Source organism: Lagopus muta, chromosome 18 (genome assembly GCF_023343835.1).
Source record: "Lagopus muta isolate bLagMut1 chromosome 18, bLagMut1 primary, whole genome shotgun sequence".
NCBI classification, from domain to species: domain Eukaryota; kingdom Metazoa; phylum Chordata; class Aves; order Galliformes; family Phasianidae; genus Lagopus; species Lagopus muta.
In genome coordinates, this window is record NC_064450.1 from 1,722,572 (window position 1) to 1,748,774 (window position 26,203).

Genomic DNA, 26,203 nt, shown 5'->3' on the forward strand with positions numbered 1-26,203 from the left:
CTCATGCCAAGCTGGCATCACAGCACCCAACAGAGCCACAAGCTGATGATGGAAGGTGGGAACATCCTGCTCCCTCCAGCATCAGCTGAACACAGCTGGAGGGGGATGAGCAACGTCTCCGTGGTGACACTGGGAACTTGTGGCAGAATAATTATTAATGCAGCCACAACACAAACAAAGCACAAGCAAATAACATAAAAGGGGGCTGAGACCTCAAGCCTGTCAGCTCACAGACATAAGCTCCACCATCTTTGGAACTGTACATGTCCATTCTTCAGGTCTGAGTCATACTGGCTCCTCAGACCTCAGGTCTCTCCTGTTCTGGCACCTGGGCTGCGCAAACCAGGGGATCCCATCACTGGAAGCAGGGAGTTGAGGATCTGTTCTGCTGAGAAATGCACGTGCAAAGCACACTGGAGAAGCATTTCCAACTCAGCTGCAGAGAACTGCGCTATGGGGAAGGCCAGGAAGTAAACTGGGAAAATGTCCTGTGTAGATGCACCAGATGCATGACTGGAGCATTCGGTGCTCAGCTGTGGTGAAAGGATGACAGTGGATTGTTTGCACAGGCATTTTGTGCTGCGAATGTGTCATGGTAACACTGCTGTCACTGAGCAAATACAAGATAACAAATCCTGAGGGATCTGCAGTGTCCCCTTACAGGCAAAGGACGTGCTTCCTCACTGCACCCCTTCTGCCTTGCCAGGCATCAGCCTATATCTGAATATTCACTCTGCTTGGAGCCACCCCTGCAAGTCCTACTGCAAGACTCCAGCTGCCTCTCAGCCGAGTGCATAACACAAATCCCATTTTTTAAGGGAGCAGGAACCTGTGTGCAGACAGACAGCACTCCGAGAGCTGTCTGCATGCAGCGCAATGGAGAGATCTCTGTCCAAGAGCCTGACCCCAGCAGACAGGGGACATAAGAAGAGGAAATATTTTAAGGGTGAAGGCAGAGCAAAGCTTTCCACTGGGAGTTTCTGCAGAGCTTTGCTGGAGGCACTGGAGTAGGACTTTAGGACCTGTTCCACTACATGAATGCAGCCTACTGGTTTTGAGGAGAAAAGTCTGTAACAGATTGGTTCCGTAAGGGATAGTCTGTAGGATACTGGGCAGCAGCCATTCTGTCCTGCTGTGGGAGCAGCACTGAAACCTCTTCCACTTCACTATAGCCCATGTTGAAGTCAACTGAGAGCATGGAAAAGACCTTCATTGGATCCTGGGGTTTGCTGCATTTTCAGGAGCTCAGAGAGCAGTGTGTGTTTTCACCTGGAATTTCTGATGGTGCAGAAAAGTGCAATTGCTTATTGACTCTAACTCATACACAACAATTAACCGCTGTTTTTCACCCCAAAACATTCTCAGTTAAAATAGATTGCCCCGAAGAGGCACTGCTCTCCCTGCCTTGCATCGACAAGTCTGTGACAACAAGTCATTCAAAGACTCACCTTGGTGTTTCAGGTGCATCTTCTTTTCTGCACATTTCACTACATGTAGCTGCTTTGAATGGCATCCTTGTGGAGTGTCTGAAGGACGGGATGCCCCAGCCTGACTGACAAACAGCTCTGCATCCACACGTACATCCCTTCTCTTGTTCCTTCTCGTGTTTACTTTCTGCTAAGTGATTGCAAGATGAGAATTGCCAAAACAGAAGTTTATGTAGATTGAGCAGATTTCTCAATTAGAGCAGGTTGCTCATGGCTTTGCATGGTTGAGTTTTGCATATCTTTAGGAATGAAAATCCCACAGCTTACCGGGTCCTGTCCCAGTGTTTGATCACTCACACAACTGTGATATTATTCTGAATATTCAATCAATGTTCGCTGTCTTTGCAGCTGTTTCCTCTTGCCTCTTAGCCAATCTCCATCTACCTCCAAGTGCCCGAATCTGTCTTCTCCACATCTCCCCACTGCAGCTGAAGACAGCAATAAAATCTCTCTCTCCCTTTACCCTTCTTTTCCCAAGACAGAACAGGTTCTGTTCTCACAGCCTATCTCTGTACACCACATCTATGTTCCCCTAATCATTTCTCCTGTGGAAACAAGCTGGGATCTTAAACTCAATCTGGGTCTCGCTCCTACTTGGAGCTTCTGTCCAGGTTCTTATCAGTTAGGATATGGTCTTCATTGGTCCAGCCAGAAACAGAGAGACAGAGTGCTGGAGCACAAAAGAAACACTGCCATCAAGGATCAGCACAAGACGTCTGATACCAAGACGACAGGCTGTGCTTAGAAATTAGTAACCCCAGAAATGGGTCACTGCTCTCTCTTTTTTTCTCTCATCCGATATTCCTCCTACATGAGCTCTCTGGCTGTCGGCTGTTTGAAGCTGAGTATGAGGTGGCCTATTGCTCAGATTTGTTCCTTGGCTTTGACGATTTGTGTTGAACTTAATCAGAGGTATTCTGAGGCAGCTATGAGTTTGTTTTCAGAGCAAACGAAAAGCCTTCACCAGCTTGTCTCAGTAGAAGCTCTCCTACAAGTGTCCATGTACCAGCTCAGGTTAGTGACTGCACTGTACTCCTGGACAGCATTTAAAAGTCCCCCATCTCGAGCTTGATTCGAGATTCACAGCAAAAGCGGTCATTTCTTTTATCCATTTTGGTTCTCTGAACCTTAGTCGTCCAGCCTAACCTTGATGTCAAGGCTCCCCCTGCAGTCCCTGGAAAAAGATGTGCACCTGCAGGGAGCAAATCTGGCCACATCGAGGTTTCCTTTGATTAAGGCACTTGGGAGGAATGAGCCCAGAAGGAGCACAGTCTCACCCCAGAGGCCACACGGCACTGCAGGCACTCAGCGTAGGTGGAGGTGTTATTTCTGGAGAGCCTGATCTCTTCCCCACCTTTAGCTACATGCATCAAACCCTGCACAAGGAAACTGAGCGGGCTGGTTTGATCCCCATAATGAGTCGCTACATTTCTCTCTTTTCCTCTGTGCTCTGAAAATCACCCTTTCATTCGTAGCCCACCCTGTATTTCCAGAAGGAGGAGCCTTCGGGTCTCAGTTCCTTAGCAAATCTGTGGCAAAGAGTCAAAGTAATTTCTCTGTCCTCATTTGCACACATACATCTGTCTTTCTGACAGAAGTGATTGCAAAGAGCACAGATATGTCTGCCTCATCCGAGTATTTCAATGCAAGCATCACAGCTGATTCCAGGAGAGAAAGGAAGGAAGGGAGGAAGGAAAAGTGTGAAAGAGAGAAAGAAAAGGCAAGTGAAGGCAAAAAGGTTTAAAAAAAAAAAGGGGGGGGGGGGGGGGGGAAATAAAAGGGAAAAGACAAACTTTTTGGAGCTTGCAGTGATTCTTGAACAATGATCTTCTCAAATGTCGTTTTCTTTGAAATGTACCCACTCTGCAATGCTGAGATATGGTCCAAGCAAGGTTTGCCATCCTGAGATCCAACAAGCAGCCTCACCATGCTCCTCCAGCCCCTGCACATTATTTCCTCTGCTCTAACACCATTCTTCCCTTCTCCTTCTCCTCACCTCCACATTCCTGCCTTGCAGTGTTTCTGCATCCCCCCCCCAGGGGAAGACCAAACATCTCAGCTCCCTACAGCCCTAAAAGGAACCTGCCAAGTTTCCTGCAGCCCCCACTCACAGCTCTGCTATTATTTTCCTTTCTTATCTACTGATATTTCAGCTTTACTCAGTGAAAAACAGACCCAGCCTTTGTACAGATACTTCAGGCAAGGATGAAGAGACAAAACAGAAACTCATCACACGCATTGCTCAGTGAAAGCAGGCTGTAATGATCCATTCTAAAGCATTTTGCTAACACTCATGAGAAAAATATCCTTCTTCAGGACGTTGTTTGGTCTTCCTTTGAAAGAACAGCTTGCAGAGTTTTCAGCAGTCTGAAATCCGAGTTGAACAGATTTGCCCCTGCACTTAAATGTTTCTAAAACATTTCTGACAAAGTACCACTTTCCAGCAGAATGTCTTTGTTTTCCAGTTAAGATCTAGACACTTCCCAATGCTCCCTTGTGGCAAAAAATGAAAATGTTCTTTTTCATTGAATCCTCATTTTTCATCCTTTTTTTTTTTCGAGTAATCCCTAAACAAGAGTCTAGAAATCAGCCCTGTGTGTCTGCCTGATCCTTTTTATCTTTCTATCACTTATCATTTTGTTCTACTATAAGTTTTATTATCAAACTTAAGGCATCCATCTGTATGCATCCACATTTTGGCTATTTAATATTCATCTTTTGACAACACTTTTGGTTCAGCAAGCCTCCTAATTAGTTATTGGCTGCAGTGGAGAGTTATTGTTCAGAAACACTGACCTTCCACCCATGGGATCTCGTTTTCCTTTGCTATCGCTAGCTAGAAATTTGGAACAGAGCAATACTTAATCCTGCTGGCCCTGCCAATATGAGCTTCCCATCCTTCTCTACCACTTCGCTTGCTCAGGGCTAGCTTAAGCAAGCTATTTCTTTAGTAGCAAAATTTCCATTCAAGATTATGTGATAAAACTCTGGAACAGCTGATATTAAGATGGCCCATACTGAGGTTTTGCCCTCCATAGATGAGCATTATCTGAAGCACTTGTATGGCAGAGGTGCTGGGGCCGAGTTCTCTGCGCTGCAGAGCGCTGGTAACAGAGAGCTGTTCGTGCTCATCGTTTTTGCTCGTTTCCTTTCCATTAGAGTGTTAGGCAAACCTTCTTTCAAGTGTTTTCATTCTCTGCAGCCAGTAAAAGATAACAATCCGATACAGAATGTTCTAAAAGTGGAAGCACAAAAGGACTATTTCCTGTCAGCCTGTATGTCCCCGGCAAAGGGAGCTGTGTATCCCAGAGGAAAATTAAAGATCTGAAAGAGCATCTGAAAATTCATCAGCTGAATTTCTCGGTGGATCTCAGCAGCAAACTGAAAAACAGGAGCGGGATGCAGTGGGCGAGCAAAGATCTCCACCTAGTGAGATGGTGAGAGGGCAGCATGCTGCTCTGAGGGCTTCCTGGCAAAGCTGGGCAGGAGGTGATAAAAACCTGCAGTTTCTATCAGTTTCGAGATCAGCTTTCAGTGATGCAGAAGATGCAGCATCAATGCTGTCCAAATGCCTGTTCTGAATCACAGCCTGGGGGCGAGAGCCACAGCCCACACAGCACGGAGCAATGCACAAGGCTGTGTCCAGCCTCCGTGCAGCAATAATGCACTGGGAGGGCAATAAAAGTCCACTCTCCGAGCCCTAACCTGCACCCAAGGTGATCATAGCTCTGTATTAACCACAGCCGAGCAGGCTGCACGGAAAAGTAATGATTGCTTTTGGCTGTGGACCTTTTCATAAGATGACATTTTTCCTATTGATGGGATTACATATTCTGTGGCGAGCACAAGATAATTGTAATTTCCAGGACTAATACCAAACGCATAAAGGTTATGGGTAGTCCTATTAAAGCTTTTATATTAGTGGAAAATTGTATGTTACGAGCTGGGAGAGAATTAATGGCCATTCTTTTGTGGTTTGCATACAATTAATCCCTAGGGGGCCTTTCTGTTCCATCTGAAACAGGTGACCTGCGTTTTATTAAAACCATCACCCCTTTCTATTCTCAAGGCTCTGGGCTGTTTCTTAGCATGTCCTGCTGAGTTCACAGGAGTGCACAAGAGCTCTCAGCTGCTCAGCCCTACGAGCAACTTGTTGCTAGCCAAGAAAGGCTTGTGGATGAGGAGCCAACTTTGCAAGCAATTACACTGTGCTGACAGCATGGTAGGAAACTGAAAACCAGGGAACGTTTCTCAGAAATGGCCACAGAAACATTTCACAGAGTCACAGCAGCACAAAATGCCGTAGGCTGGTAAGGAGGTAAGGTGGCTGGGGCTGAGCTCCCTGAACGGCGTGCCTGCAGAGGGGCCTTCAAAGAGCCTCCAGGCAGGCCTAGCAGCACCCAGCATGGCTCCCAGTTTGGATCTGGGTGATGCAGGTCCAGACCAGCGGCGATCGTCATCCTGTCAGGGCTGAGATATCTCTTAGTGGAGCTTTGCCTGTCCAAAGGATGGCTCTGCTGCTGTTCCTTCTCTGCAGGCTGTTTGCAGGCCCTTTTTATTCTCCCAAGAGGAGAACTGCTGTTTGATTTCCCTACTCAGATTTACTTTCCAGAACAAGGGATTCCCCACCTCTTTAAAATGACCTGTCCCTTTCCCTTCCCTGCCTGCCGCTCAGGATGGAGAGAGAAATCCAGTAATAGCCCAGCAGTTTTCCCACTGCTTCTATCCCACCGTGTTCACATAGCAGGCACTCACTGTGCAGGCAGCACGGATCAATCTGGGGCAGCAGATCTGCATTTTAGAAATAATTGGGCTGCAGCCATCAGGATGTATTAACCCTGTATTAACCCTGTCATCAACAACCTCCACACTGAGCTCAGGCTGGTAGGCATGAGAAACCCAAACGTTGATGGTGGGTAATGCCTGCATTTCAGGGATGACCTTTCACATCAGTACAGGGCATAAAATGCCCGTGTCCCCACTAGTTACAGCTAGACTGACCAGAGCAAGCTGCACGTGCTGCAATATTCTTCCTGAAAAGGATTTTAAGAACCTGAACAACTTTGCCTGGGAGATGCACAGCTTCTCAGAAACATGTGTGAAATCCAGGTGCAAATTTTCTCCAAGACGTAATAGCTTGACCAGTGAAAATCCAATTGAATTGACAATAACTAAAATGCATCACACCTGCTAGTTTTTCAAAGTTAGCAGTGCATCTTTGCATACTTTAAGTTTAGGAAAATATTTTCCTTTCATTTCTTACGTGTTGATTATAGTTTTATTACCGTTCCTGCATTTTCAAAGGATGTCAATTCAAAATTTCTTTGCTTCGGCTATGGAATAAAATAGATTTTGATGCCTTTTGTTGGGCCAGGACTATCAGGATGTAGGGAGGTCACATGGCTCATGTTTTCAGAGCACACATTTCAAAACCCAGGTCAGTGCTTTGCTTTGGACTACCTATTACCCCTTCTGTGATTAGTGCTGTTACAGAAAAATTGTGAAGTTGCTGCCATGGCTGGAACTGAAGTCATGGCCCAGATTTTAGCAGTACCCTTTTACCTCTTCTCATTGCATGGGGATAGTTATCTGGATTAGAGGTAAAGGCTGAGGGTGCTGGGGTAAGGATGCATCCTGAGCCACAGATTGTCAGATCTGGGAAGAGGAAGGAAAATTGTTTTCTTAGAGAGCCGGTAACATCCATAACATTGGTCCTTATCCAGTGACCCTGCTGTGCTCTCCCAGAGGTCCATCTGTCTTGTCAAATCTCTGCCAAATTCCTCCAACCTGCTTCTCACTTGGCTTTGTGATACCAGTGAGGTATTGCAAATAGAGGAGCCTAATGTCAGCTCCCACTTTGCCACTCACAAGATCTATGTACCATAACTTTTCTTACTGCAAGCAAAGCTCGATTCAAGAAAAATCAATTTCGTTGTGGTCTGTCTAGGACTCATCACTGCAAGGATAATGTGTGCTCCTGTTTACCATGTGGGAACGTAAAATTCATTTGGTTTGAAGAATGATTCATTAACTGCCCCCAAATGGCAGTTGGGCTAAAATGAATTTGGTTTTGTTTAACTGAAGGAGCTCTGCTCTCTGCATGCATAGCTGGGAAGGCAAGAAGAGCTTGTTGTGCCTCATAACCCCCGCAGAAACGCAGGGCTTTGCTACAGATCTCCCCACCATGACCATTCCTCTGTTTTGCATGGCTGCACGGGCTAATACCAAGCTTTGAGCAATCAAGCCATCTTTGCTAAACTGTTCAGCAAAGCAAAACACAGCGCACTGGACTTCATTCCTCCTCAGGGCTCGAGGTATCTATTGGTCTCTGGGAAAGGAGAGTTAGCTTGGCCCCACTGCTTCTTCATATCTGCACCTGCTGCCCCATGGTCAGAGTTCTGTCTTGCTGGTTCCTGTCCACAGCAGACATCCGAGCTAAATTGGACTGTTCTGGTCTACTGATCTCCCCAGAAGAGATCTGTCCCCTTGCAAGTGTGAAAATATCCCTGCAAACATCACCTATGAAGTATGAAGTGCTGCAGTAGGAAATCCCAAGTGTATTTCCAGTCCCACATGAGGCCTCCATATTACAACAACCATCCACAGCACGGGCTGTGGCCTGGTTAAGAGCCTGGTACACAGAAGAATGTTGCAGTTTAAGACTAAATAGGCTGTACTCCAGCCCTGCCACATTCACCACAGACCCTGTGGCACGAACAAAAATCTCCCCACTATGGCTATCTGTACAGGTTCATCCAGATCATCTCTTGGTGATAAGTGATGTCTCCCAGAGGTCAGTCTTGGGACTGGTGCTCCTCAACATCTTTATCAATAACACAGACAGTGGGATCAAGTTTACTCTCAGCAAGTTCGCTGATGATGCTAGGCTGAGTGATGCTGCTGATACAACAAGGGGAAGTAATGCCCTCCTAAGGGACCTGGACAAGCTTGAAGTAAGGGCACATGGGAACCTAATGAAGTTCAACAAGGCCAAGTGAAGGATGCTATTGTGTCAGGGCAATCCTAGGCACGTGTACAGACTGGGAGAAGAAATCCCTGAGAGACAGCCCTGCAGTGAAGGGCTTGGGAGTGCTGGTGGATGAAAAGCTGGACATGAGCCAGCAGTTTGCACCAACCCTGTGTGGCCTGAGCTGATGGGTGCAGACAGCCCACAGCAGGGGATGGGAACTGGGTGATCTCTAAGGTCCCTTCCAACCCAAATCATTCTCCGATCCTATGATTCTATGATTCTAAAGTAAGGGCAAGACTCAATTTCTCAATGAGGGCTGCCTGCAGTTCACTCTCTGCAAGCAAGGGGCCTCTACTGTTCATATATGATGTGATTTCTTTTGATGTAGAAGTTAAAGTTTCGTGGTTTGAAGGTTCATAGCAAGTTATGCAGATCCTCACAATTAAATAATGATTTCATCGCATGTCATGAAGTGGGAGAGCAAAGGAGGATAAAAGAGAAGTGAACTTGGAAGGTTTTTAGCATGTGATAGCTATATGGCCTTTGGTAGCTGACAGGCTCTCCAGCATCAAGGTTAGCTGTTGTTGGATTGTACAACAGAAGGTTTTGTGTAAATGGAGAGCCATGGCAATCCATGATGTTGAGGAGAAGTTCAGAAGAGATCCAAGCATGCCAAGCTGAAACAACAAAGCCATGGGGATAGCACTCCTCTCCTGTGGGTCAAGGCAGGAGCCCAGACATCCTGGTCATCCCTGATGTGTGTATAGGGAAGCAAACCCTGTCCCCAGCTGCAAAACAAAACAAAACAAAGCAAAACAAAAAAAAACCCACCATGATAAAAATGAGATTTAATCTCTCAAATGAACCAATTCAGCCTGCGATGAAAAACCAGCAGCTGTATGCTGTGCTTTTCACAAAAAAAAAAGCTAGACCATGACGTGCCATGATTCTTTCCAGCCCCTGTTTTCCTCCAATCATTTAGCTGGGGTAAAAAATGGAATGCTGGAATAATAACAATAGTGTCTATAATCAAAATCTGAAATATGTGTCTGAAAACTTTAACCTAAGCACATGGACATCTGGAAACAATACACAGAAAACTATGAGGATTCCACAGTCTCCAAAATAATGTACATGGAGAAAGTCCTTCAAGTCCACTCTGGGTGGCTGCTCTGCTTTCAGAGCACTCACAGATTACATTTTCCACCCTCACTTCTTAAAAATGAAGCATAGCCTGCTCACATGATCCCAGGACTGAAAGAAAATCCCAGCACCTTCGAACATGCAATTAAAATCACCAGCAGTGACAGCACTGGAAATGCCACCTTCAAGTTATCTAAGATTTGTTTGCTTGTTTTGAATGTTTTCTGCTCAGAGGGAGAGGATCTCATTACAGCTTGGAGAATACCTCAGGTGGAAACCACAGCTATGGGGCACTGTATCTCTGCCTGAAAGAGCATGGAAAGGTTTATGATCCCCAACCTTCCTCCCTCCAGACACAAATGCCTTTTTTTCCTAACTCAGTAACTCACACAGACTCAAAGGAAAGGTGCTGCAACCTCAGGATAAGGTTGACCTCAGGTCAGAGAGACCTTGAGATCTGTGCACATTTATTTTGGAGAACAAGAAGGAAAATGGAAAAGGTGAATGGGACAGGAGCTGGAGCAGCCCCAGACAAGACAACGTGGGGCTTGTGCCCCAGAGCTCTTCCACGTGGCTTTGGTTTGCAGATAACCATTTGGCAGTTCACCTTCCAAATAAATTCCAGCCTTCATCTCTGCTAACTTCTGGATCCTGCTGATTTCAAGTCTTGTCTGGGTGTATCGATTGTCCAGCAGTGGCCAGTGTCCACCACTGGCATATAAATTGCAGATTGGAACCAAGCAAAGGTGGCTGCATTCAGAGCACACGTGTAAAAGAGATTTATTATAAGGGAAAGGTGTGTTTATTCATCTGTTGATCTTGGGCCCTGCATTACTGCACTCCTCATAGAGGGCTGTTTGCTGTTGACCTTGGGACATCGGTTTAGCAGGGGCAATAGCCAGCTTTTAATCAGTGAGTTTAGACAGAGCAGAACCATTCCAAGGGAAACGCTCCACAGAGTGATCCTGTCCAACCTGATGCAGCAAAATTAACAGCCACATTCTGGCCAGGATAATTCCTTTTTGTCATTATCATTATTATTCTGTTTTCATATTGCAATAAATAATGTAATTACTGAAAGCTGAGTGCTGATTAACATGGGTTCCCTGTTTCACTGGCAGGTGGAGATGTGTGATGAGCCTACAGATCCAACCTAGGGGTGCTGTAGTTTTCTTGGATAATATTCAATCCATGGCTCACTTGGAGTCCTCCCTGCAAAGAAGGATTGATTTGGTGACTGAAAGCATCCAGACCATGCCTATCCTATGCAAGGCTATGAGCTCCAAGGACTACTGTAAAGGGCAGAAGCCAGGGGCTACAGGAGAGATGTGGATGCAGACCTCGGTGCAAGTCATGGACATTTAGGAGTTCAGCCACTCACTCCATTTCTCCAGACCTGGTCTTCCCATCTGTAAGATGGGACCTTGTTCCTTTTTCTGTCCCACGTGGAAAGGATGCAGAGCTCCTAAGGCAGTGCAGTGCTGGGTGGTGGGGAGAGAGGGTGTTATTGGATGTGGTGCTCAGGGACATGATTTAGCGGAGTGCTGTTAGGGTTAGGGTAGGATGGTTAGGTTGTGGTTGGACTCGATGGTCTTTAAGGTCTTTTCCAACCCGAGCAATTCTGTTACTTGATTCTCTGATTCTGTGTGGGTCAGAGTGTGGGAGCCTGACCTTCCCATCTGAAGTACAGAAGACAGAAAAATTTAGAAAACAATAAATTTTCCTCCCCTTTGCAAAGCTGAAATAACGACAAGATGCTGTGATTGACTTCAGCTCCACTTAACGAGGGATAATTAGCCCACCCATCACGAGGCCAAGGAATTACACTGGTTGGAAATTTTCCAGTTAATTTGCCATTCGATATTTTTATCTAATTTTCAAGAACCTAATTGATGTCTCAATTATGAAAGATATCGCTATGAACACCGTTCTCGAGGAAATCCCTATCACTGCTGTGACTCTGCACCTCCACATGATCCTCTCGTTGCCACTCCCCACGGTGCTGGGGGATGTCAGGTGTCCTCCCAGCACATTCCAATCACACAGATCTCATCACTTAATTTCAAAATGCCACAACTGCTGCAACAATTAAAAATGCAAGCAGGGAAAATAGCATCCCAGGCAAGCGAGGGACCACGGACACATTCATGGCACTTTATGTAACCCAGATACAATGGAGTCATTTGGAGCTCAAAGAGGCTTAGTGTTATCCTCCATCACTGGGTGCCTGGCACAGACTGCAGGTCACAGCCCTTGTGCTCCTTCTTGGACTCAGTGGAAATCAGTGCAGTGACAGTGCAATCCCTCTGCAGCACACAGCCTGGGGGAGGAGTCAGTGGTGGAGCAAGGTGAGAAGCTCAAGGCTTTGAAGCCTTTGAGAGATTGGGTAGATGGCAGTGATGGGCAGACACCCAGCCTCAATCTGCTCCACACATGATGAGCAAGGAGGAAGAGGTTGGCTGAATCCAGCTACACTTGTCAAGGGTAGCAAGAAAGGTTCTTTGCCTGTTACTGGAAAGCAGGGGTTGCCATTACTCATCTGCAGAGATTCAGGGGCAAAAACCTGATGACCAAAGTCAAATAGATTCTCACAACTGACGAAATATTTCCAAAAGGTCATTGCAAGCTGTTTTTTTTTTGTTTTGTTTTGTTTTGTTTCGTTTTTTTAAGTGCAAGCATATAAAAAGGGGTTACCACTCCCTGAACACAGGTGCTTTTTCTCAAGTGCTGTTGAATTAGATATTAAGTCCTCAGATGAGCTAAATGAGTTGATCGTGGCTAATGTTATTACCAGGAGTTCCAGAGGAATCAAAGATGATTAGCCACTTGTCATAAAGTCTGAGCACAAAGGACAGAGAGAATTAATTTGTCCTACTGACCTAATTTTGGTTTCCATGTGGTTCTCATTGCTGCATGGTAGAAACATGGGGAATAAGCAAGGAGAAGGTGGAAATCTGAAGTGATGAAACAGTGATTTACATGGCAGAACCAAGACCTGGAAGACAGTTTATGCGATTTCATAGTGCTTTTTATGAAAGGTCACTGCTTGCTGAGCAAAGATCTGAAAGGAACCTGGAGTGCAGCTCCCAATAGAGCAGAATCATTTACAGTCAAAGGAATTTCTCACCTGGATCCAACAAATGTACTGAGCCACATCCAATCACACAAATCAAATGGAGGCTCCCATGTTTGATGCCTCAACCACCAAATAGCTCCCACCACTCAGGTGAGGTGAGATATATCCCACTAGGCTGCCCAGCTTTGCGATAGATGGGATGGAACCAGCAGTCCCAGCAGTGGTCAAGTCTGTAGGTTGCTCCAAAAGTAATGCCTCCTATTTCTGTCCATGGAAACTATAACAAAGAGCTCAATAACACTGCTTGATAGTGAGTTTTCTTAGCGACAAAACACTACTTTTCAACATAATAACTGCCACTAGCTTTGTGTTTTTTGCCAGTGGTGAACAAGGGCTGCATGTCATGCACATAACAATTTGATCCAGTGGATGTGACCCCCTGTCATCACTGCCACTGCTGAAGTGCAGCATCCAGTGCCTCACTGTGCTCACATCCACTGTTTTGTTTTCATAAGCATTCAGCAAGCATCAATGAATGTCAGTGGGTGCCATTTTTTCCACACGGAGGAATACAATTCCACCCCTTTGCTTCTTATGCACTTCCACAGCATTTTGTCACTGCTGCCATTTTGCCACCCCTCGGCTGCCATCTGTCAACACAACAACAAAATGTAACAGGATATTGGTGGGAAGGTTCAACCTCTACTGCCATCCCACCAACATCCCCCTCTGACCCTGTGGGTCAACAGAATGAAACAGGAGGCGTTACTTTTGGAACATCCTCATCTTTATGCATCTCTGCAGCTTTCACTACAAAGCTCCTCAGCTAACAGTGGCAGAACCAGCTCTCACTTTGTTCCTGGCAGCTCCTCTCCTGGCCATGACCCAGCTTCTCCACAGATGGATGCAGCAGCAGCCCCTGTCCATCCCCAGCACTCTTGCTGCTCGCCTTTCCCTCGGTGCTGGCTTCCTTGACACAGCTAATTTCCCAGAGGAGATGGATTGATTCTTCACTACCACTGTGGATTTAATACGTGCTATTTATCACCCAGCCTGTCACTCAAATGGAAGAAGTGTGTGTCTGCACAATATATATGCAAAAATCTCCATTGCGTTTATTTAATCCTCTGATGGCCATCAATAAATTGCAGGGATTTGGAAACCTTTCAGGAAGAATTTTAAGAAGTAAAATGTTTGCATACATATTTTCCTTCTTGTTGCTTAGGTTCTCACTGGCCCCTCCCATTTAAAAACATGCCAACCCACAGCAGCTCCCTTGTTTTAATTATGTCAGTCTGCCAAAACAGAAGACATTGGCCTGGTTACATCAGTCTCACTACCCGGGGTGAGGAATACATCAGAGGAACATCAGTTACAGCTGTTCTGACGTCAGCAAGTCCTACAAGCCATAGCCCACAAACTGTACAGTCCCAAATGCCTGCAGAGATGTCTGAGGTAGGATCTGGGCTGGGCCTTCTGCAGCTGGCAGTGAGCAGGGCAGCACTGGGCAGTGCACAGCAGGTCTGGCTCCTCCAATAAAGCTCCTGAAGCCTCATGTAGGGGCTGCAGGGCATTTGGGCAGCAGCTGCAGGCACAGATGGACCAGGATTTGCCAGTCCCCGTGTTTGCTGAAGCTAAATGAGGTGACAGGTTAAGAAGGGCACACCACTCGTGGGGATGCTTTTGTCCTGTGCAAAAGCTTGGCATAAAGTAGGTCTCTGAGTTCAGACAGAAGTCTGCCTCATGCACAAAATGGTCCCATCCAAGTCATGTGTGATGAAGTGAGGTTTCCTGGAGGATGGGGGGCATCTTTTTCTGCTTGCTCCTCTATTATACAAACAAAACCAGTTTTTGGCTGCTGTTGACCGTGGATGATGTGTCCCCACCGCTTTCCCAGATGTCTGAGTGCAGGAGGACTTCAGGTCTCCTGGGTCCCCATCCCGATGCACTCAGAGCACCCCAGGGCATGCAGGGGAACGCAGGGTTGGGACTGCATGAAACACACTGGTGGTAGGTGGGCGGTTGGGCTAACTGATCTTGGCCATCTTTTCCAGCCCTGCTGATTGTATGACTGCTATTCAATGAAACCTCGCTGTATTTGAGGTTATCAAGAGTTTTCTTATATTTTTCCCAAAGATGCAGTCTCTGTAGGCACTATTTCAGCCCCGTCCTCCAGCCCCCAACCCTTGAGAACAGCCCCACCATGACGCAGACGTGTGCCCAACTTGACCCAGACACTTCATTTCAGCCTGGCCCAGCTGAAACTGCTTTGTCCCCATGACTCATCAGATGCTGCTGCTTTGTCTCCTTGTAATCAGCCTATTTCCGTGCCACGAATACCTCAGCAAAGTTGTCTGCTGTAAGTATTGCTCAATATTTCTTATGGAGACTTCTGAACTTTGAGTTATTCCCAATGGATCTCTTTTATCACAAGCCATTCAGTGAGAAAGCCTAAAAGAGCTTTGGCTCATTGTTAGGAGGAGGGGACTAAAGCTTTGTGTATAAAGGAAGGATGAATAATGATGCTGAGATAGGGATATCTGGACAAACAAACACCGAATATCTGAGATGTTCATACTCTGGAAACCTTTCTGTGAGCTATCAGCAGTTTTCTTCCTACCTGAACAATGCACACGTTGTAGTGTGCATGCAGAGACTGGAGAGGTTTTCATTTATAAATGTAATGCTCAGGTGGCTCAAGACGCCTTCAGATGAGCTTCTGCCTCAGTTTCCATCTGCAAAGGCCTTGTGAAAGGATGCAGTGAGTGAGGAACAGCCCCCAAAGCTCCTGGCACCTGGCAGGTTGTGGTCTCTCCCAGCCCAGTCCTGTCCTGCATGGCACAAAGAAGCTGCAGGAGGACATGTGAAGGTCATCAGCACAAAGCCTGAGCTCACTCTGCAGGAAGAAAAACATCTCCAGGGACTACAATAAATTGCCATCTTCTTCCCAAAGGCTCCTGTGAAACACTCGGAAAAGTGACCTCATTAATTAATGAGATGGGTTAGCGCTCTCTCCGCACACTCCACTTAATTGCAGTTCTGTCATTCCCAGTGAATTCTTAATGCCATATCGATTATTCAAAGTTCTGTTCAATCAATAAAGCAATAAACCATGTATGTTTAAAAAAAGTGATTAAAAAGATAAATACATGACACATTTTAAAGGAGCCACGTCCTCCTGCAGCCCACTTAGCAGCTAGGAGCAAGCCTAGGGTAAAATGGGTAGATATGTGTTAGCATCCCTGCCAAATTGAACTGGATAATTGTCTCATAAATTTGCTTTAATCCCTAATCCACGAACGAAGTAATTCCAAACAGAAACCATTCCAAACAGTAATGCCTTGTTTTCCTGTCTGGTTGCAGTGGTGACAGGTGAGCAGAGTGAGAGAAGTCCTGGCCAGAAAGTGAGACCATGTCAGCCTGCTGCATCAGGGCCTGAATGGGTGGGATTCCTAAAGGACAAGCCTATCTGGGAAGCTGCAGAAACACCTCAGCACCGTGGCTGAAGTTTCTTTACTGCCAAAAGGCAGCTGTGACCAACTCCACACCACGGAGAGAGACCTCCTTAGCCCTGGATAGAGCTGCTTGTGCTGGAGCAGGAGCAGAAAGCCCAAGTGAGTCCATCCCTCTCCTCCTCTGCCTTATAGCCCACATGCTGGTGATCCTCCAGCTTTGACTCTCCTTGATCACTCCCGCTGAGCATCCACCAACACCTGCAAGGGCCCCCAGAGCACATCCCCACTCCTCTTCTTGTGGGATCCACATGCCACAGCATCAAGGAAAACTCACATCCTCCTGTTAAGTGTTTGAGTTCTGTCTGTGTTCCCACCAGTCCATCATCCTGCCATGTTCATGCTGACAACGGCTGGAAACTGCAGCATAGGAAGTTCTGTACAAACATGCACAAGAACTTCTTTACAGTGAGGTGATGGAGCACTGGAACAGGCTGCCCAGGGAGGTGGTGGAGTCTCCTGCTCTGGAGATGTTCAAGACCTGCCTGGATGCCGACCTGTGCGACCTGCTGTAGGGAACTGCTTTGGCAGGGGGTTGGACTCAATGATCTCTGGAGGTCCCTTCCAACCCCTACAGTTCTGTCACCCTGGTGATGTGGATCATGGCAGTAATTATCACATCCAGCTCCTCTGCAGCCCAACATCTGAGACCCATCTCCACGGCTGTAAGTAGTGCTGCTGGAATCTGCTAGTGCACAGAGGTCACCTATGGGAGGTGGGATGCTCAGCAAGAAGTTCCCAGCTTCCATTTTGGCCAAGCTGCCTTCTCTTTTAGAGAAACAAATGATACACATGTGTAAGACATGGAATTAATTGGATGGTAACAGCTCCCCAGGGCTTCTTGCTAGAAAGGATTCAAGGTAAGCTGAGAGCTTGGAGGAGATGAGGAAAAACATTTCTGGGCTTGGGGTATGGTTTTTTTTCTTCTTCCCTTTTTTTTCTTTTTTTTTTTTATTGAAAACATTGTGATTTAACAACTGCAGGCCTTGTTGAGCATAAATAAATAAATAACACGGAGAACTGGGACACACTAAGCTCTGTGATTGCATAAATATTCAAGCTGCAAGAGAAATATAAGATTTCAAAGGTGCAAACATAATTATGGAGTTGTTATCTATCCCCCATAGTAATTCAAACATAAAGAACATTTCCGTGTCAGCTGGTAAGGGATGCAAGGGATGAAAATCTGAGATGCTGAACCTGGAAAATGTGGCATCCAGCCATAGAGCAGCGTGGGGTGATGCTCACTCACACCATGTGGAGGAACAGCCCAAGGTGGGCTGGGACTGGGGCAGGAGCCTGGGCAGTTGGTGTGATCAGGGGTGCTGAGATCTGCCCTGAGCAAAACCAAGAGTCCCCATGGCATGGACATATGGACACCTCTCCACCCTGACCAAGTCCCTGCAGCCAGTTCAGGGGTGAAGACCTGAGCATCTCTGAGCATCTCCACCATGCTGCAACAGAAGGTTGTGGCTTCAGCAGGCTGAGGTCTCAGTGTGCTGCATGGCCATTGTTTGCATCCAAATCCCTTCAACCCCGGTATTTTCCATTCTGGAAAAGCTGATCCTTACTAATGCAGAGGCTGTGGTATGGGTTGGAGCTGCAGCAGGACGCTGGCAGCAGGGAAAGCAGCAAGGAAGTAGACTCAGGCTCACATTGCTCTTTTGTAGGAGATTTCAGTGGCAAACAATGCTGAATGAAGAACCCATTTTCCAGCTCTTCTTGTCCCCATGCATGGCACTTGTGCCTTTCTGGGACTCTCAGCATCGACATGTGGTGAGGAAAGGCTGAAGCTGCTGACAGCTCACCACGAGCATCCCCAGCCCTTCTGCTTGTGTCATTGGTGAGGAGCTGAAACATCTCCCAGAGGACCACAGTGCTGCCTCTCCTGGTCCCCATGAGGCAAGTGCTTATGGAAAAAATGTCCCTTTATTATCACAAAACCAATTTTTTAGTTGACTCTGTGGCAAGGAAAACAATGCCCTCCCTTCGCTCAGCACACATTTCACAGCTGCTGTATGTGCCACTGCTAGAGGTTGGGTTTCAGCTGCATCCCAGGGGAGGGAGGCAATGTGCAGCTGGATGTTGCTATGCTCAGGGCTAACTTGTCACCCCCTGTTGGGCCATGCAAGCTCCATCTGTCACAAGGCAAATACTGGGGACAGGGATGCTGTGTCCTGGAAATCATGGGAATAGGGATGCTTACATAGTATGAGTCTCAGCCTGGAAAGCAGAGCCCTGTAGAAGTGATACCTGTCTGCAGCATCACAGGCTGTGACAGCTATACTGCTGGGGAGTGGGGAAGAGGGTCTGAAAAAGGCTCTCGGGGAGGGCAGATTTTCCTGCCAGAGTCCTGTACTGAACACAGCACTCCTGAGATGCCAGTTTGGAATTCAGTTGCTTCTGCACAAGGATGCAATCACAGCATCCTGGTAGGGTAACAGCACCATCTACTGCTGCAGGGTCCAGAAAAGCTTCCTCCTGTTCCCTAGACGTGTGATGTTTTCTTGGCCTGGCCATAACCTGTAGCAGCCCTTCCTCCATGAGCTGCACATGGGAAAGTGACATCACATCAAGGGCAGAGGTATGGGCAGAGAGGTTTCAGCCCCACTGGAACTGAGGGCAATGGACATTCAGGAAGCAGAACAGCTTCCCTTCCCCTTCACTTTCCCTTTCCCTTTCCCTTTCCCTTTCCCTTTCCCTTTCCCTTTCCCTTTCCCTTTCCCTTTCCCTTTCCCTTCCCCTTCCCCTTCCCCTTCCCCTTCCCCTTCCCCTTCCCCTTCCCCTTGCCTTTCCCTTTTCCTTTCCCCTTCCCTGTCCAGGCACCTCCTGTGCAGGTCTCTGCTCTCTGCCATGGAGAAAGAGCATTGGCTTTATTTATTTAAACCAAATAAAGAGATTTCTCACATTATTTGTGGCAAAGTTGGGAAATTGAGCTGCATCATGCATAGCCCAGCTCACAGATCCCTTCTACCTGTCTCTGTGAGTCTTGCAGAACCCTGGGTGGGCTTGCTGGAGCCCAGGAGCATTGCCTAGAGGGTAGACACTGATTCTGGGGAAAAGTGTGTTGTGGATGGATCTTCCTATGCTACTCACGTTCCTGAGGCTAGGACAGGAGGTTTGGACTCCTGTCATCCCCATCTCACCCTGGTGCTATTGAAGATGAAGGGATCTGTTTTATTCCCTATTTGCTTCCCTTGACTCCACTAAAATTGTAAAGGACTTTCACCATGGACCTCAAACACCAACTCCATGTTTGCCCTGGCCACAGGTGGACTTTGAGTGAGAAAGGATCATGGATGTAGGGCAGGAAATTGGAGGAAATGTAAGAGAGCTCCTCAAGCACAGAGCACTAAGCAGGTTCATTCCATGGGCATGGCAGAACCATGCAGCCTTCCTTTAGGAAGTGGTGGAAAGGGACTTTCCTACTCCTTCACTCTGGTGCAGACAACAGGATCTCCTGGGAAACCACCAGTTGGAGAAAAGACCATAGAGCCTTGCTGCTGGTGTTTAAGTAAGGTGCATGAAGATTGTTTGAAGTGAGATGGAAAAAGACAGAAGCTATCCAGCAGGGACCTGGCTGGAGAGAGGGGCAGACATGAGACCTATCTTGTTCTCTGCTGAAATGAATGTCCTTGCCCACTTTCTAGGCCATGAGTTAGTGCCATGGAGGCCTCAGGAGCCCAGGACATACCTGCCTTTCAGAGAGTTCAAACTGACATGGGAAAGGACAGAGGAGAGCTGTGGGAGACCCTCCATCCTCATGGCACACTGTGGCTATAATGGATGTAGCCTCTCAGGGCACAAGGAGCTGATGCAGAGCTCTACATCAAGCAGCAACACCAGCAGTAGAGCAAAAGGGATGACCTGGCCGCCAGCACACACCAGCTAGAGGATAAAAATCGAACCATGAGATGGAAAGGGCTGGAACGGCCTCTGTGCAGCAAAGCAGAGCTGCCCAGTCAGGTTATACAAGGGCCTTTGTGCCATCATGTCCACAGCCACCTCCAAGACACAGGAGATTCTGCTGTGTGTTCTTAACTGCTGGAGTGCTAGATATCTCCTGACTCATCAGTCTTGTATCCTATCCCACCCTACCCTACCCTACCCTACCCTGTCCTGTCCTGTCCTGTCCTGTCCTGTCCTGTCCTATCCTACCCTATCCTACTCTATCCTACCCTATCCTACCCAATCCAATCCAATCCTACCATCCATCATTGTGCTGCTGAGCACACCAACCCAGAGCAATGCAGGTGACCACAATCACAGAATCACAGAATGGCCAAGGTTGGAAAGGACATCAAGGGTCATGAATCTCCAACCCCCCTGCCACATGTAGGGCCACCAACCTCCACATTTAATACCAGAGCAGGCTGCCCAAGGCCCCATCCAACCTGGCCTTGAACACCTTCAGGGACAAGCACCTCTGAAGTTGCCTAACTGCTTGGGTCTATCTGAACATACCACTTGTGGCTGCACATTGTCTCCATCCCAGCCAGGAACAGGTCAATAGGCTCAGTATGCCAGCCCTGACCCAAGCACATGTTCATTTGGAATACAATGGCTGGGGGTCAATGGGATCTGTCCTGACCAGGAGTTGAGTTGGGCCCCATGCTTTTATTTGCTGTCACTGCATGGTTTGGTGACCACATCTCATCACCCAAAGGCACTGACAGTTGAATGAAATCCTCATTCCTCTTTCACCAAGGAGAAGTCAAACAGGGAACACAATGCACCCAAGGTGACATCACCCCACAGGGCTACACACAGAGAGAGCCACAGAGAGTTAATTTTAGCTGGTATGATGCTGTGTTTTAAATTTAGGAGTAAAAAACAACGTTGATAACACACCACTGCTTGAACTGTTGCTGAGCAGTGCTTACACTAAGCCAAGGACTTTACAGCTCCTTGTGCTGTCCTGCCAGCCAGGAGCTGTGGATGCACAAGTTGCTGGGAGGGGGAAAAGCCAGAACAGCTGAGCCAAAAAGGCCAAAAGGGTATTGAATGGCATGTCATGTCATGCTGAACAGTACGTGTCAGGGTGGGGAGGAGGGAGCTGCTGCTGCTGCTGCTCAGGGACTGGCTGGTATTGGTCACTGTGTGGTCTGCTGGGCACTGCTTGTTTTGGATAGATATATGTATATATCTACACACATATATATGTTTATTCATTATTATTATTTTCCTTTCTGGCTGGAAGGCCGCACGGAGTCCCTCCATCCCTCAGCCCCACGAGGTGGCAGCAGGAGCCCACGGACGGAGAATTGAGTGACGGCCAGGTCAACCCGCTCCGAGTGTGGGGCTGTGAGATGGGACCCGGATTGGATGGGCTCCCATGGGAGGGGTCCTTCCTGGGGTCCCACCCAGGGCTGGTTTTCTCCCCCAGCATCTTCATGAGGGGCAAAGCAGCGTCTCACTTCATTCCCAGATGACTCACTGAGATGTTCCCCATCACACAGACATACCTGGGGGCACATCCTCTCTCAGCCTCAGTGTCCTGGCCAAATTACTTTGACAAAAAGGGGCCCCGTGTTCTGGTTGTGACCCTTCCCCGGAGCCTGGCACTGTGCCCCCGCCTGCCCCATCACCACGGGTCGGTGCAGGAACCAGAGGTTCTGCAGAGTATGGGGTGAATGTGGGGGAGCTGAAATGAAATGGGGCACATGATGGGAGAGGGCTGAAGCACAAGGCTGGATGCTCCCAGGGGGAAGGACCAGTTCTGGTCAGCCTGGAGCTGGTGCAGGAGCAGAGTGGGGAATTAATCTCAGCAGAGGGGTAACATGAAGATTTCTCATCTCTTTTTTTTTTTTTTTTTTTCTTTTCCCCTAACTGCTTCTTTAAAACAAATAATCTACTCCCTTGAATCTGGACTAGGAAATCCAAATCCCTCCCAGTTCTAAAGAGCGTTTTCAACATCTATTGCTCCCAAAATACCAGGCTACTCTGGATGCTGGCTCTCAGATTAAAGGGCAGTGGAATCATCTCATCCCCCAGGGCTTGGCCCTCATGCTCAGCTAACACGCACACACCTCCCATCAAGAGATGTGGACAGTCCTGAAGGACAGGGATGCTGAGCTCATCTCACCTTTGCCCTGGTCTGTGAGCCCACTGTCCCTTGCTGATGAGGTCCAAACCCAACACGTCTGGCCAAAGGTCTGCACAGAGCCAAGCTGAGGGACCTCACTTTTCCAGACACTCCCTGATTTTCCTTCCTGAATTCCCTATGCTCCACTGAGCTGCATCCACCCACAGCCCTTCTGAGCCCTCCTCCTCTCCTTCCAGCCCCATGCACTGCCCTGGGATGCTCTGCACCCATCCCACAGCCCACACAAGATCTGTCAATCCCTGTGGCATTTTCTTGACCCGTTACACCCCACCCTGCTCCCTGCCTGTGTCCCTGCTGCAGCACTGGGTACCACTACAGCAACAAACCAAAGCCCAGAGGGATGGCCACAGCCCCATCAGGGCTCCTGGCCACCAGCAGTGCCTGTGTCAGGCTGGATCCTTTCCCTGCAGCAGGTGGATTCACAGTGATGTAAGAAGGTTTTAAAGTATATCCGTGGATTCATCTTCTCTCCCTCTCCTAGTAATGGGTTCAGGATGTTAATTAGTAGCTAACTGCTTATGTCTTGCATCTATCAAATGTCTCAGCAAGGAGCCTCCAAGTGTTTTGCAGACACTGCTTACCATCCCCTGATTGGAAGCAAGGCAGCCACAACCCAGAGCAGCTGTAGGGACTTGCTGGTGCTCAAAGCCTGGGGCAGCATCCCCAGCAGCCCTGCTCCAGCAACTGTCCCACCCTGCTCCTCCTGCCACTGGACTGCCTCCAAGCTGCGGCCTTTTAGCAAACCCTGCAGGCAAGCTGCCTATAAGTCAGAGCCCAAGGCGGGGAAACAAAGAGTTAACCAATATCCTGATGGGCTGGTGAGCTCATCAGAGCTGGGATATGCTCCACCGTTCATTAGACTCAACAGAGCCCAGTAGACAACATTCAGAGGGCTGCAGGGCTGAAGGCGAGCCTGGGTGAGGAGGGCAGGGTGCCCTGCTGCAGCCGTTCCATCTGTGCCACCGTTGGTGGTGGGCAGCCATCGTCCGCCCTCCCCATGTAAGTAGGATGGATTTCCAAGGGTTTGGTTCTGGGGTGGCAGATGCAGCGTAATAAGGGTGGGGGTCATCCTTTTGCTGAGCCCAAAAAGGGGTTCAGGAGTGCTCTTTGCTCATCAAGGCTCTGAGCACATCGGTGGGGCCAGCCAAACTCCGGGTGATGCTGAGAAACTGCTCCCAAGGGATGCAGGAGGTTGGGCCCAACCCGGCTCCACCACACCAGCAAATGGACACTGGCTCCAGCTTGGCTTACATCCTGGATGTGGTGGGGCTTGGAGGAGGTGTACAATCCCCTGCCACCAAGCCTCGTTCCCCCAGCCCTGTTCTCAGAGCAGAGCCAGCCTGTCCACAGGGCCAACACCAGCCATGGTGAGGTACAGGAAGGGCAGGAGGGAGGATGGGGCTGTAGGGTGCTTTGTGCTGACACACCTCCATCTCCTCCCAGAGCAGAGCCTGCTGAGCCCAACGGGATCTGTCCCTCTCTGTGCTGACCCATGGGAAGTGGAGCACCCTGAGCTCCCTGCTGCTTTTTCTGTGCGTCGGGGGATGCTCGGTGCAGCCAGACAGAAGCAGAGCTCAGCATGGTGAGTTGGCGCTCGGTCCCCCCAGGTCCCCTGTGTGACCCCCACCTGCCTCTCTGCTGGGTGCTCCTCAGCCCCCCTGGCCATGGGGGTCTCGCACTGCTCACCGTCCTCATTTTGAGAGGGCCCTGGGGATGCTGGCTCACAGATATGCACGGCTCTCTTGATTACTTTTGAACCTGATTGATAGACGCTGAATTAAATTTGGCTGAGGCATGGCATCTTGACAAGTTTCTGCTAAGAGCTTGCATGTACCTGTCCACGCAGCCTCCTTCCCACCAACCACCCACCATCCCACATGGACTCTCCGGAGCATCTGGTCCCTTGTCCCAGCAAAGAATGGGACAACTGTGGTCCCACAATTGTCCCTTGGGGGGTCCTGTAGAGAGGGCACAGCCAAGAGTCAGACTGAGGCACCCCAGGACATCAGGAAAAGCCATGCCCCAAAAATGTCCTTGGCTGGGCTGGGGATGCTCTGCTGTTCTCAGAGGGAACAGGGGCAGCAGTTAGGTATTGAGATAAGAGCAATGTGTAAGAAGCTCCTGAAGAATCAGAGCTGTTTCCCCATGGGAAAAGGAGATGGACAGGCTGGGGACTTGTGGGACTAGATCCAGCCTTAGCATGTCCCTGGGTCTTCCAAGGGGCTCAGTCCATATCTGCAGGTTGGCTGTGGCACCCCAGGTCCTGGCTGCTCATCTGCTGCTCTCAGACTCGGAGGTGTCACAAGGATTTTTGGCCTCTGTGGCAAAAGACAGAGCAGACAGAGAGAGAGCTCTGGACAGAGAGCTGCCCCGGTGTGAACACAGAGATGGGCAGGAAAATTAAATCACTTGTAGCCAGATTTATTGGCGTCCTCAGCAAATGGGATTCTCAAACATCAGCGTGCAAAGCACTGGGAGAGCAAAAAGGGAGAAAGCATCACTCCTCCTTCTGTCAGGGATGGAGAAAGACCCCGGTATGAGCAGTGCTTGCAGGAGCTGGGGCAGCAGTAGCCAGCCATGATATCTGAGATGTGCTCTGGAGGCATTTGCAAGGCAGCAAATGGTCATCTGCGGATGCTCTCCTTACAACAATAATTATTCAAAATGTGGGAGAAACCTGATAGCATTATCCTGCTGGGCTGCTCAGTACGAGCATCACGCATCTTCCAATGTGAGCACATCTGGGATGAATTAGGGATGGAGTATGGGCAGAGCAGGAGCTGAAATCACATTAGCTCTCCCAAGAGCTGCAGACACATGCAGAGCTTGCAACCAAACTCCTGGCCACGTGTAGAGAGTGAAACCTTTCTTGAGCAAACAGAAGGGAACTACACAGCACCTCATGCAAAGTGCTATAAAAATGATCAGCATCTGAAAATTGTGGTGAGAGGAATGGTTATGCCAGAAAATAAAAGGGAAAAACAAATCCAGACTAGTGCAAATGTAAGCCTGGAGGGAAGAGCAAGGTTTCTGCAGGAGCCCACCATTATATCTCTGCAAAGTGGAGAGGAAGGCGCTCTGCAGGGCTCAGTGTATCCCAATGGTAAGCAGAGCATTGATGAGTAGGAGCTGGGAGCTGGGCACAGTGCTGGGGCTGCAGGCAAGGACCTGGGCAGCACAACAGGGCTGAGTGAATTAAAATCATAGAGTGGCTTGAACATAAAAACTCTCCACAATGGATGCTAGAATAAGAGAAAGACAAGAAATGCCATGACTGTGAAGGAGGAAATCTTGGGAGTCACCAGAGGCCATAGCAGATCAGGATGGCAGGAAGAGTGCCCTGCTCTGCCCCACCTCTCCTGGTTTGAAAGGGTAGGGGAGAGCTGCAGATGGGAGGGATACAAGCACTGAGCTCTGCTTTTATTTTTTGTTTGTTGGTCCAATTTTTGCAAATCTGAAATGGCACAAAATATGTCAGTGCCACCAGGTCTGCATTTCTGCAGCAGTGCTTGAGTGTTTCAGTAGTGGGAGTAAACAGAAAAAATTACATCAGAATAAACCACAAACCTGGGAAAGGAACATGGGTGAAAGGAATGAGAGGTGTCAGCACCTTGGGGTGGGCACAGCACAGCTCAGCTAGGGATTACCTGCTGTAATGGCCCAGGTAGGGATCATTAGGACCTCAGCTCTGGAGCAGTTTTGTGGCTGTGCATGCCTGCATCGACGTGGTGCAAGCCTTAGCATAAAGCAGCAGCAGCAAAAAATAGGCTGGAGGCACCAGGCTCTGGACTCATCTCCTCTGCACCTCACCATAGCAAAGCAGGGTGCAAACCTGCAAACCCAGTGTGACAGCACCCATGGTGCACGTGTTCCTGGGAGCGAGCTCTCAGACTGCTGTGCCTGAGGGCC

The 26,203-nt window shown here is 48.4% G+C and overlaps 1 protein-coding gene across 1 annotated transcript in view; it reads left to right on the forward strand.

Moving 5' to 3' along the window:
- The window catches only part of PIRT (phosphoinositide interacting regulator of transient receptor potential channels), a 55,542-nt gene that overhangs the window by 28,113 nt on the left and 1,226 nt on the right, over positions 1–26,203 (forward strand). The gene's annotated exons all lie outside the window — the stretch shown is intronic.